General features: G+C 32.8%; 1 pseudogene; it reads left to right on the forward strand.

Annotated features, from left to right (window-relative positions):
- LOC112921314 (kinesin-like protein KIF2A pseudogene) overlaps positions 1–11,157 on the forward strand; it is a 49,430-nt pseudogene extending 38,273 nt beyond the window's left edge.
- Positions 11,158–12,335: the final 1,178 nt, after the last annotated feature.

The raw sequence follows: 12,335 nt of genomic DNA on the forward strand, positions 1-12,335 counted from the left end.
AGGCTCTACATGCTGGGCATGGAGCCTGCTTAACATTCTCTTTTTCCCTCGCCTGCCTCTCCTTCCCTGCTCAAGAGCTCTCTCTAAAAAACAAAACAAACCATACATCAGGTAGGTGCATTCTTGTAATAGAAATGAATAAATATGGGTTAAACTTTTTTATTTTAAACAATACTCATTAAACAAAATGGAATAAAGAAAGGGCTAGCAATAGCAATAAGGAAAGGATAAAATATATAGTGGCAAAAGTAAAAAGAAAGAAGAGATTATTATTTTGTTATCATATAAAAAGAATTGAGATCCAAAGCATTAAACGGGAAAAGGAGTTATTTTATATGATTAAGAATGCATCTACAAAGAAAAGAAAACATTTTTGCATTTGTATATAGCAAATAACATGGGATTGAAATACATTTTAAAAAATCCAGGAGCAATCTATAGATAATCTGATAAAATATAAATCATAGTATGAGACTTTAATATAACATTTTAAGCAAAATAATGAAAAAAAAAAAACCAGAATTGAAGATTTAAACTATAGCATTAGCATTCTTGGTTTAAAGTGTGTATAGCATAATTTGTTCTGAAAAGTAATTTTAAGCATCTGTAGGGGCATTGTTTGTTATAGCAAATATTAGAAAAAAAAACATAAAGTCCAAAAATAGAGGAAAATTTATAAACATTACAGTACAAAATACCATTCGTTTTTTTAGCCAGGCCTTGGGTCTCTCATAGCCAAATTAATGCCTAAGAAGGTTGAGGATTTTGTGGTGCTTTAACGTATGCCTTGTTGCATGGAAATTTTCTTGAGGTTGATAGGTGACCTATATCAATTTAACCCATTCTGTGATCAACTTATCCTAGCACAAGAGTCTAAGGTTAGGTGGCTCCTGCTCTAACAACTTTTAAGCGTTTGATTCATGCCCACCGATTATATGGCTTTGGCTTCCGTTAACAATAGATCTATTGTTCCTTTCATGAGAAGTATTCTTTATAATATGGATGACTTGATAGCTTTTAATAGTGTGACTTTATTCTACTTAGATTTTGATGTGCCATGGGTCAAACATTCTAAATTTCTTGTCTTAATTTATTTCCTCCAGACCTCTCATGGTTTATGTACCTCAAAGGTAAATCCTGCCTGATGGCCACCACCCACTGCAGACATTGGAATTCCTTCTTCTTAAGTCTCATCTTAAATCCCATTATGGCCACCACTCACTGTGGACTCCTAGTATAATTATTCCAGAAACTTTCCAGGATCTCACAACTTTTCTGGGAACCTTAAAAAATGCTGAATTCTTTCTGGGAAGTTAATATTTTTAAAATAAAAATTAGAATTAATATTTTATTGTCACATAATCAGATGGCAGTTGGATATATAGTCCTCATGCTTGATCTTTCTATTTCTTAAGTAAAAAAAATAAATAAACAGCCTATAGCTGGTTATGCTTTAGAAAAAGTGATGAGATTAATTCTTTAATGGTAGCTTCAAGTTTTTCCTTGGCTTTAGAAAATCCACCCACGATTTGTCCCTTTTTTAAAAGCTGGAAAGTTTGGCATTTGATTTCACACACTAAAAGCAACCTTTGAAGCCAAAAAATGTGCACTTACATATAAATATAATAATGTTACATAAATCTATAAATTAAAAACATAACGTTTGTTTGGATCAGAGAGCTGCACACAAGGGAGCAGAGCTTAAATCTGAAAGGGACTGACCCACAGCTCCTGATATTGATGAGAGGAACAGAAAGCTCAAAGGATATATTGTGCATCTCATCACATTGCAGGTAGCTAGCAGTCAGTTTCTGATCCTACTGCTCATCACCAAAGACTTAAAAAATGATAAAAGAATATAAGATTAAGTGATGCAAACAAATTTTATCTAACACTTCAAGGACAGTCTTCATTCACAGAACTGCCTAGAATGTAACTGTCTTTACTGAAGAGTGTAAGTAAATACAGAAAAATGATATAATTAACAAATTATCAATTTACAGACAGTAATGTAAAAAAATGTTTTAGGCAAGTATCCAGAAACAGACACTGAGCCATTGTGGGAATAGCAACTGGGAAGCAGGTATTCATATAGCTGGAAAGCATCAAGCCAGATTAATCAGCTAACATTCCCATTAACCATAAAAACTGAACTTATATCTCCCCATATAATGCCAAGGAATGTATACATTCCTTGTGATATGGTTTAAGTTGTTTTTAAATTGTTTAATCTAAGTATGATCATGAGATAACAAAAAGATTTAGAATGTGGAACGTTTTATACAAGTGGCCTGGGCTCTTCTGAAGTTATCAATGTTATAAAAGACAAGAAAGTCATGAGAATTAAAGACTGAAGATACATGCAACCAAACACAATGTATAATTCCTGGTGGAATCTTGTATTAGAATATGACTGGGAGCTAATTTTATAAACAATTAGACTTTAAATGTGGATTATATTTCATATACTATTATTGAATCCAAGTGGATTCTTGGTGTGAAAATGAGCTTGTGGTTATGTAAGAGCATATCCTTGATCTTAAAGGCAACTGGATGAAATATTTAGGAGTGAGTACCATCATGTCAGTGATCTACTGTTGAGTATTTAGCAAAAGAGAAAAACAAATTTGTCAGATGTTAACAATTGGTGATTCCTAGTAAAGGGTAAATGAGTGCCATTAGAATAGGACTTTTACTGTAACTCTTCTATAGGTTTGATATTTTTCAAATCTATAAAAATAGGGCAAATAATCAAAAACAAAATACAGAATTTTATACATTCAAAAAGTTGTATCTTCATGAAACCTATCCATTTTGTTACCAAGCCTTAGCTTTTATGATGATTTTAATATAAGCAAAGACCTTATTAGAATTAAAAAGTTTTTATAAAACATTTAAGAATCTTATTTTCACAACAATCATAAGGCAGAAATCGACTTTCACAAACCCAGAATAACCCCTCCCCTCACAATAGCCTTTACAAATTACCTTTCCCTGTTTCATCTGAATATGAAAAAGGTTAGAGCTTCATTCACAATTCCTTTTAATCTTTAAACTCAATTGAAGACTATACCCACTGTTTTTTTAACGATATGAAATAAATTAATTCAATAATGAATTAATGTTTTCATAGTAATTTCTAACGGAAATTAGATTTTAGCTGAAAGGGGAGGGAGACAATTCCCAATCTATACTCAGAATAACGTATTATTTCTTGGAGTAACAGAAAATAAGAAATTACAAAGAGGAAAAAGCTATAAACTTTGAACCATGACACCTTTGAAAATGGCATAACATTGTTAAAAGTATAAGGAAAATTGTAATGTTCAGGTGTACAATGAGAAGTCATTACTTATATCCTTTTGAAGACAGGAAGAGGAGTGGAAAGTTTACTTTGTGTTATTTTGAAAGAGAAAAACTGGCACTATTCTTTTGCTTACAAATTGAGAGCAAATAATACTCCTTTTATTTAAATTGATAGATTACCCTGTGAAAATCCATGATAGGATTCTTTTTTTTTTTTTCATGATAGGATTCTGAAAAAGTTTTACAATTTCACTTATTTGGACCATTAAAATGATGAAAATATCATCCTTTCTTACAAGAGTTGCATACACTTGAAGCGACAATTTTTTCCCCTTTTCCTCAGAGTGGCAGAATTCTTAAAAATGTTATCTCTTTCAAAAAGGTAAGTAATGCACACAATTTTTAGAAAGTACTCACATCACAGAACTGCAATCAAAGTCAACAATTATGTACTGATTGGCACAAAAGTTTGAGTGTTAAACGGATTCTCCTGTTAGGATCTCTTGATCACAGCAGTACTTTGCTATATTAGGCTTTCAAATTAAATGTTCATAAGTACTATCCTTACTATATAGCAAAATTCATGTTAATCTATTGAAAATAAATATATGCTCATTTGGCACCTGTTGGAACAGTGGTTTTAAAACAGTGGATCATAGTCTGATGACATCAATTTAATGCCTTGAAACTAGCTTTTAGAAATTATAAAGCAGGATAAGATAGGATAGGATGGAACAGACCATAATACTTCTACATACATCATAAACAGTAGGCATAAATATTGTTAGTGAATGACTGTGTCTTTATGTGTGTGGTTTTGCAATATAAAATATATTACTCTTGGTTTCAATTTAAAAAGTTGAAGGCAATGACTTTAATTTTCATAGGGTGAAATAGAGACTGCTACTTCCAGTGATTGTACATTACAATAGCAAATTTTAATGAAAAACGTTTCAAAGCATGGCAAGATTTGTTATAAATTTTATTAAAATAAAATTGTGTTTTTATAGATATTTTATTAATATTTTCTCAAATTATGTGGAAAATATACTCTTATCACAAACAAAACTAGAAGAAATAGACAGTCTAATTATGGGTTAGAACGAGCATCTTATATTCAAAAGGTATTTGTATTTTGCTGTGGACTCTGTATTATTTAAATATTTTTCTATTGGGCAGTTAATACTCTTATGGATTTGTAAAAATATAGATATCTATCCTATATTTTGCAAATATTTTCCCAATGTGTCTATAGTGTTTGATTTTGTTTATTCAGGCACTTTTAAAGTATAGGTAGTGAAACTTATTATGTCAGTTGCTTCTGGATTTGTCTCTTTAGGGCCTTTGCTATGTTCAGATTGTATATTTTACCTTCCCATTTCACCTATTAATACTTACAGTTCCATTCAATACCCATGTTCTGTCTTTCTCTTAGCACCAGTATCATACTAGTATAAACCCTATTAAATAAAGGTAGATTTATAAAATATTTTTATGACAAATAGGGTTAGTCTTTTAATACACTACTTTAAATATATTTCTGGTTAGTTCTGCTTATTTATTTTTTATATTCTAATAACTAAAAAACAGAATGTTTTTGAAAGTTTAGCATAAAAAGTAGACAAAATTAAAACTGTACAGCTTGATGAATGATTAGTCTAAAAAGATTCTGGTAGTAGCTCAATAAAACTTAAAAAAAAAAAAAAAAAAAAAAAACTTAAAAAAATACTCAAATAATCAAACCAAGATCATGGTATAGGGCATTCCTTACCGTTATCAGCCCATATAGGAAGCAAATATTCTAGTACCTATAATAGGTTAGTTTTGACTGCACATGAATGATATTAAAATGGAGTAACATGTTGTGAATTTGTGCTCTTCTTAACATAATGGCTGTGGAATCTATATAAGCTGTTGCATTTTGCATGATTTTGCTCATTTTCATTGCTTTATGATATTGCATTAAGTGACTATACTGAATGTGGAATAGCATATGGATTGTTTCAGTGTGCGAATTACATAAATAGTATTGTTATGCATATTTGTATATTTTTTTTCAGATAGTTTCTCGTCGTGTTAATTTTAATAATTTGTGTTTTGCAAGACTTTGTCCTTTTTCATTTAAGTATTCAGATGTATTGTCATTTAGATAGCATTTTAATTTTCAAATCCCAGTGCTCATTGCTTGGACCTATTCTACTCTTCATCATCACTCATTCTCCTGTGGAAGTAACTTCACATTCCTTCTCTAGCCTGGGAATCTTCTTTGCATTCCAACCTCAGATGTCCTTCTGCTTATTCTAAACCTCTACTTAGACATATAAGAATCTCAGACTTAACAGCTCTGAATTTAAACTCCGCTATTTCGCCCCATTTTTTTTTTCTTTTTGAGATTTCATTTTAGCAAATGTCAACTTCCTACCAGTTGTTCAGGTTGAAACCTTGAGGTCATCTTCCCACCCCATATCTGTAAACTTTCCTACGTTGCCCTCATCTTTTCTAATGGTTCTTTCTTACTATTCCTCAAAAGACAGAACATGTGCCTGTCTTAGAACCTTTTCACTTGATCTTCCTTTGCTCAAAATACTTTTTTTCTTTACCCACATGAATCAAATATTTTTCAATGAATTTCCATATTGTGTTTAAATCATAATCCTATATCAGGCATTCCATATTTTCTTCTCTGATTTATATTTCTCATTATCTATATTACATATTTAATATACAATGTAATATATATATTATATAATATACTATATATTTTGTGTATGTATTCATTTATTTTTACATATTTATGTTTTAGCCTATCTGCATGTCTCTAAAATAGTAATTCTCACAATATATATTTTTTAAGATTTTATTTATCTATTCATGAAAGACACACAGAGAGAGAGGCAGAGACACAGACAGAGGGAGAAGCAGGCTCCATGAAGGGAGCCTGATGTGGGACTCAATCCTGGGATTCCAGGATCAAAACCTGAGCTGAAGGCAGATGCTTAACTGCTGAGCCACCCAGAGATCCCTTCTCACAATATTTTAAACTTTTTCATTATTATATTTGTTATGGTGATCTGTGATCAATGATTATGACTTTGAAAACTCAGATGATGGTTAACCTTTTTCTAACAGGAAGTAGTTTTTAATTAAGGTATGTTCATTGTTTTTCAAACATAATGCTATTGTTCACTTAATAGACTGATATAAACATAACTTTCATATGCCCTGGGAAACCAAAAAAAAAAAAATCATTTGACTCACTTTGTTGTGTTATTTTCTTTATTGGATGGTCTGGAACCAAATATACAATATCTTCAAGGTATGCCTATACTTTCCTTTATATCTTTAAACATAGTTATAATAGCTCCTTTATTATCCTTGTCTGCAAATTTCAACATCTAGGTCACACAGTGTTATCTTTTATTTATTATTTCTTTTTTGAATTAATTATGTCATCCTATTTCTGTAGATATCAACTAATTTTAGACTGTTTCCTTGAACATTGCAAGGGTATTTTTTAGAAACCACAGATGATTTTGTGACCCTGGGATGACTATATTTTAAAATTTATTTTCAAAGACCTATAAGTTGGCTGAACTTGAACTATAAAACTTCATTTTCACTTTTAGCCTGTTTAGAGTTTTCCCTATGCATGATGGTTCAGAGATTAGCCAAAGATTTGGGCAGAGATCGAACAAGAAATTTAGGGATCTCCTCTCACCTTTCCTTGTGGTATTTCTGTTACTTTAAGTGGCTGCATTTACACTGAATACCATCCTATGTTCCCTCACGTCAGTAGGACTGCAGGGTTCTTGTTAAATTTTAACCACACTGAATAGTGAAAGCTTGAGGCTTCTCTGGATGAGTCATAAATAACTTGACCCCATGTCATTCCCTTCCTCTGTGTATCCACTTTCATGAAATATCTGCTTGCTTCTGTCTTTCTCCCCTGCCTTAAGGAAATTGCATATGTTTTGATGAGTTTATAGTTACTATCTGCTGGAGTGTTGGTCCAACTGGAGTTTATTTGGCCATGACAGGAGCATAACTCTATAGGGAATGACAATTATAGGAACCTGAAGATTGTTTCAACATAAAATAACATAAATCTGGTTAGATCAAAAATGAAATTGATCTTATTTCGTTCACAACATCTAGGTCTACAGCTGAAAGATTTTTTTTCAGCATTTGTTTTTTGAACATTTCCATATTTACTATCACTTTTTATGCTTCCCTAACTAAGATTTGATACATATTGTGAGAAGAAGGTTTTAGATCAGGGAAACTGGTCTTTAGTAGAGTCCAGAGAAAGGCTGAACATGGTTGATGTGTTAGGACAAGTGATAATACATTGTCCAAGTAACTTTGAGCCTAACTTATAAGATGTTTTGCTTTTTACATTACTAATATAAGCCCCTTAATTCTAAAATCCCTATGTTTGTGTGCAAATTCACATTATTGACACCAGTTAGGCAAGAAATGGACATATATTTATATATACTATAGTTCTACAAAGAATACTGTACTTTTAGCCATGTTATTCATTTTGCTTCATCTATATTATCTACGCTCTAATATTTGACTTTTGATTCTCATCATGATTATAATTAATGACTACAGAAAATAACCAGTATGTTGCAGTAACATTTTAAAATAATTTTATTAATGCTAAATATTGAATCAGTACCAAATGTACTCATTATCTTGTTTATTTTACATGCATTAGTTTTAGCCATCCTAAAACTCTGAAGGCATAGTCATATCAATTTATCAACTTCTTAAATATACAAAACAAAACAAAACAAAACAAAAAAATACTAACAGTCACAGAAATTAAGTAACCTGCCCATACCATGTAGCAAGTAACTGGTGAAATCTTGTTCAAATGAAACCTATGGGTTTTCAGTTGCAGTTTACCAGATTTTATTCCCAGAGCATTTATTTTCCTTTCCCTCCCCCTTCTTTTGATAGGGCAAGGGTGAATGAAGGGCAAAAATGTAAAAAAAAATAGAGCATAAAATTTAACAATTTATAAGAAATTAACAGATTGAGGTTTTAAACCTTACATTTTAAATTGTTAATCTCAAATCAACAAAATACCCAAATGTATTTAATCAATAACACTTTTAATATTAATGCAGTCATCTTGAGTTGGGAGAGTGTGTACTTTTATAGTTTTTGATTTCTTTGTACAGGGTATACAGATTTATGATGGATAGTTTGAGGACTGAATATAAAATTAAAGAATTTTAGGATTTAATGAATTTAAAAGATTGAGAATATAATCTGTCAACTCAGCAGTTTTACTCCTCAATGTTTTATGATAAAGTTGTATGATATTGACTTTTTACACTGGATTAAGTCCCATTTTTTTTCAACTTGATAATTTACCAAAATAAAAAATGAAGACTTCATTTTATTAAAAACAACTTTGTCTTCTGGAGAATTTGCCCATCATGTCCTCTGGCTGTATTTGTGGGTATTGCCTGGGATAATTTTCTTTCTTTGGCCATTTATATATCTCATTAATTTTATGAAGAAGCTTTTTAAATTTACTTACATGAACAGGAATATGTGTCCCCAGAGTTGGGTCTCAGGAATTGAGTATGGTCCCTCCCTCTCTCCTGGTGCCTGACTGCCCAGCAGTGGCATTTATACATGCCCTGAGGGCTCTACGCACATGTAGACAGTCACAACCATCCCCCACTCCACTTCAGTGGTGCTGTTAATGGCCAACTTCAGCCACATGCAGATCAGAATTTATGTGGAGATCTAGCAAGAGATGGTTCCTTTGGGGGAAAATGTTTAATGTCACTTGTTTGGGATATAGAGTGACATCCAACCAGGCTTGGAAGTACTTTTTATTGTAAAGGAGAAAACATATGGAGAGAGATAAGAAATGAGAACAATTTCAAAGCCCAAATTAGTGAAATATATCAACAATAGTAACATTTTTAAATGAAAATATTGAAAGAATTACTGTTGAATGGATAGAAAATGGAGATACAAAGATACAAATTGACCTGAAGAGCAACTTTTCACTCAACCTTGACTCTGCTCCTGATGAAGAAATTGAATCCAGTCCAGAAACACTTCTACCTCCAGTATCCTCAGCCAAAGTAAACAAAACTGTAAAGAATCAACAGACTGGATTCTGTTAAGAATGACCTTCCTCCAATAGATAGCAGAGTGGTTGGTTCTGCATGTGTATGACCTAGTCAACTTCCTGGACAGTCTTCCTCTTCAAAACCTAATGCACATAGAAATTCTTGCTGTGTAAAAAAGATAGAAAAATTACAAAAACAAAACAAAAACAAAAGAAGAGAAAGAAAGAGAAAGAAAAAAAAAGACTACAACATAAAAAACTTAAGCACCCCTGATGTTGATGCTACAAACCCAAATTATAAAATTATATATGATCAGAGACTTTAAAGGGATTGTAGGCCATTGACAACAGAAGATCCTATTAATAAACATAAGATATGTATTTGTATAAGAAAATGACCATTCAGTAAAAAAAGAAACTCAAATGAAAGATCTTGATGCAATCATGATCCCTAATAAAAATATTGTGATGGTATATAAACCTACTCTTAGTTTTGTGTCAGTAAAGTACCAAGAAAACCAAACATTGGGTTTTGATTCTGCTTTTGATGACTCAGCTCCTAAATGAAATGGTTTACAGGATTACAGTTAGGTCACTAGTGGAAATTGTATTTGAGAGGAGAATGGCTATCTTCCTTGCTGAAAGTGGAAAAACTCAAACAATGGGAAGTGACTTCTCAGGAAAGAACCAAAATTGTTCTAAAGGAATTCATGCATTAGCAGCTTGAGATTTGTTTTTCTTTTTAATGCCAAAGCAGTCAAACTTTAAGAAGTTAGAACTTCAAGTATATGCAGCTGTTTTGGAAATTTATAGTGGAAATGTATTTGACTTGATGAACAGGAAAGCAAAATGAAGAGTGCCAGAAGATGGAAAACAGCAGAGTCAAGCAGTGGGATTACGGGAACAGGAGATCAAATGTGTTGAAGATGTACTGAAACTCACTGACATAGGCAACAGTTGCAGAACATCCAGTCAAACATCTGCCAGTGCACATTTATCTTGGAGCCATGCAGTGTTTCAAATCATTTTTAGAAGGAAAAGAAAACTATACAGTAAATTGTCTCTCATTGATTTTCCTGGAAATGGAAGCGGAGCTGGTACTTCCAGTGCAGACAGGCAAAAGAGGCTTTGAAGGTACTGAAATTAGTAAAAAGCCTTTTAAGCACTGAAGGACTACATTAGAGCTTTAGGTAAAAATAAACCTCCTACTCCTTTCCTAGGTCTTGAGAGATTCATTCATGGGTGAACATTCTGTTGCCTGCATGACAGTTACAAACTCTCGAGGGATGGCATCCTGTGAAAATACTCTTGATACATTAAAATATGTAAATAGTGTGAAAGAATTTGTGCTGCTGGGATGTTCATCTAATAATGCATGGCTCACCAAATCAGATTGAGGACTTAGAGGCAGAATGGGGAATAGGCAGTTCCCATTAGAGAGATGGTGTAAAACTTCCTTGTGAAAAAAGTGAAGCAGAGATTTCTCTACAATTGCTTACTTTCCATGAAGCTATCTCACAAATAGAAATGAAAATAAATTGCACAAGATCACAGGAGGGCAGTGTTCTAGGAGTTTATTCAATGTTGGAAGATGACAAGTCTCTCATAGAGATGGCTGAAGAGATAGATGATGATGTAGATTTATATGCTACTCAACTTGGAACTATTCTTGAGCAAAAAAGAAAAAAGAAAAAGGCATTTTAACTAAGCTATGGGATAAAGTGAAATCTTTCTGTGTAACTCTGTAAGAACAATCCAGATCAAGATAGAGAGATCCCATGCCCTTTAAATCAGCATTTGCTGCTGAAGGATCCCCAGAATCCACACTATTGTAACATAATGTTTATGCTGTAAGAACCATTTGAAAGTTTGACATTTTTAAGTCTCTGTGAAAAATGTCTTTCCCTTCATCTGAATGACATTTGAATTTTGTGAAACACTCCTTTGTCTACAAAATGCTTCTAGCCCAGGAGATAAACCAAAATTTGGGAATAGTGAAGTACTTTGTTTCATTTTCACAAATTGTGATTTCCGTTGGGGATATTTTCAATTGTATTTTCTATATGATGAAGTAAGATTGTGGACTTGATCCAGTAGTGATTAGTAGGGGGAGGCCACAGCATTTCCTTTTAACTCTGTTCAATTTTTGTAGCAAGACTGAGCAGTTTTAAATCCTTTGTCTGTAGGATACCTCATCAGTGATTGTACATACCTTGCCCATTCCTAGGGACAGCTGTGCTCACGTCTCCCTACTTTGTGCCTTGACAAAGACTATTTTTTTTTTAAAGATTTATTTATCTTTAGAGAGAGAGGGAGGGAGTAAGAGACAGCACAGGGGGAGGAGCCGAGGAAGAGAGAGAATCTTAAGCAGAGTCCCTGTTGAGCATGGAGCCTAAAGTGGGGCTCCATCTCATGTCCCTGAGATCATGACCTGAGCCAAAATCAAATCAATGCTCAACTGACTAAGCAACCCAGGTGCCCCTTGATGAAGGCTATTGATTCTAAATATCTGAAGCACAGCCAAGATAAATTACATTTATTATTTGGTATTATGAATTACCTTATCATAGTACATTTTTACTATATTTGAAACATTTTTGTGGATGACTAATTTTTCAGGATGTGCCACATCATTGAATGGAACTAAAGTCTGTGATAGTAAACATAGATGCTGATTTATTTATTTATTTATTTATTTATTTATTTATTTATTTATTTATGATTTTGTTTATTTACTCATGATAGAGAGAGAGAGAGAAAGAGAGAGAGAGAGAGGCAGAGACACAGGCAGAAGGAGAAGCAGGCTCCATGCCGGGAGCCCGACGTGGGATTCGATCCTGAGACTCAGGATCGCGCCCTGGGCCAAAGGCAGGCGCCAAACAGCTGAGCCACCCAGGGATCCCCTATTCCATTTTTTAAATAAATT

Source organism: Vulpes vulpes, chromosome 6, assembly GCF_048418805.1.
Source record: "Vulpes vulpes isolate BD-2025 chromosome 6, VulVul3, whole genome shotgun sequence".
Lineage (NCBI taxonomy): Eukaryota > Metazoa > Chordata > Mammalia > Carnivora > Canidae > Vulpes > Vulpes vulpes.